Consider the following 1,976-nt stretch of genomic DNA (forward strand, 5'->3'; position numbering starts at 1 on the left):
AGTGTCCTAGCACCTATAACCCACTTGCTCAGTGAAGGTGAGGGCTGGCACCTTCTCTAGTTCCAGAGACCCTGCAGGATGACACCAGATAGCAGGTTTGGTGAGTATTGAGAGCATTCTGGATGTAAGAATATAAGTGAATTTAGGAAAATGAGTAGGTGGGTCAGGAAGGCTACTTTTTCAGAAGATTTGGGATGAAGAAGAAATGAGGCAGAAGAAATCAGGAAAATAATTGTCAGCCGGGTTGATTTCTTTCTTTATTCTGAGCAGAAAACTTTGCTGCCAAAGAGCCAGGGTAGAATTCAAGGATGGCCAGTGTTCATTCACTTACCCAACAAAAAAAATACCTATCTGGCAGCTACTAATGCATGCTGGGGATACATAGAAGATAGTTTCTGTTCTCAAGTACCTCGTTGTTCACTTCTGCCTCTGTGCATTTGCTCATACCATTCTCTCTGTGCATTTGCTCACACCATTCCCTCTGTGCATTTGCTCACACCATTCCCTCTGTGCATTTGCTCACACCATTCCCTCTGTGCATTTGCTCATACCATTCTCTCTGTGCATTTGCTCACATCATTCCCTCTATGCATTTGCTCACACTATTCCCTCTGCCTGGCCTCTCTCCCTCTACTTTTCATCTAGTCCAGAGTTTCTCGACTTTAGTACAACTGACATTTTGGGCTGGATGATTCTTTGTTGTGGGGGACCGTCGTGTGTATTGCAGAAGTTTTAGCAGCGTCCTTGGCCTCTACCCATTAGATGCCCCCACCCCCCAGCTGTGACATCCAAAAATGTCTCCAGACATTGTCAAATATCCCTTGGGGGGCAATTGAACCACTGATCCGTTTTGAGTTTATCCATAATTCACAGCTTCAGTCAAATCCCACCTCCTCCATGAAGCTCTCTTTGGTTACTTCTGTTCACATGGGTTTCTGTTGTCTTTGGTCTCCTGTACCAATCACTGCTGCCTCAATGCAATTACCACTCCACCATTTACTCCCCTCATTTGACCTCTATGACGGTCCTGAAAACAGTCCTGGGCATGTGGACTTCACTTGGGCACTGTGGAAACCTATTACATCTCTGAGAATCAGCTGCTTCCATTCTGCTAGGGAGACCTCAGTTCCCTCAACTGTCAACTCAAACATGGTGCTAGATCAGAAATTTTCAACCATGTATCATAAAAGATATGGAGGGATCAGTCTGGTAGGTTTCTGGGTACCAATTCTTCTCAAATCAAAGCAAATTTTGTTTCATACATTGAGTTTCTGCATGATGTTTTGTTGGGAGGGTACCATGGAGAAAAAAAATAAATGTCCAAATAATTAGATTATCTTAAAGGTTTTTCTAATATTCGATGATGAGATTTTATTTGCGTTAATTGTATATCTCATTTAGGTGTGAATACCTTCGATACTCGCTACCTTAGAGATTGCCAACTAGCTCAGTGCTGGGTTGACAGAAGGTTTAATTAACATATGCTATTTCATCATGTTTTCACTCTAAAGCCAGAGGTAATTTTGCTCTGAGACTGGGTCCTGGCATTTGAAATCTCCCACATTGGTTAGGAGTGCTTCATTTGCAAATTATAGAAAACCTAATCACAGCGGCTTGAACAAATAGTGGCCTGTTTTTCTCACCTAAGAAGAAAGCCATGTCGGGGTCGGTGTCGTAGAGATTTTCTGGGCCTTTTTCTCCTGTGTGCTGCTCCAACTTCAAGCAACACACCCGCATTCGATCTGGAATCAGTGCCAGCCCCACCAGCCTCTTTCATCAAGGAAGCGGGAAGCTCTCCCAGGACATTCCCATCGAACTTCTGATTACATCTCATTGGCCAGAACTGTATCGCAAGAGCACTCCAAGACAAAGGAGACTGGGAAAGTGAAGATTCAGCTATTCAGCATCTATAGCGGGACGGGCGAAGGGAAGGGAGGTGGGAGATAGACGCCATGCTGACCAAGGAGCAGGGTCTG

This window comes from Pteropus vampyrus, unplaced genomic scaffold (genome assembly GCF_000151845.1).
Source record: "Pteropus vampyrus isolate Shadow unplaced genomic scaffold, Pvam_2.0 Scaffold3, whole genome shotgun sequence".
NCBI lineage: Eukaryota > Metazoa > Chordata > Mammalia > Chiroptera > Pteropodidae > Pteropus > Pteropus vampyrus.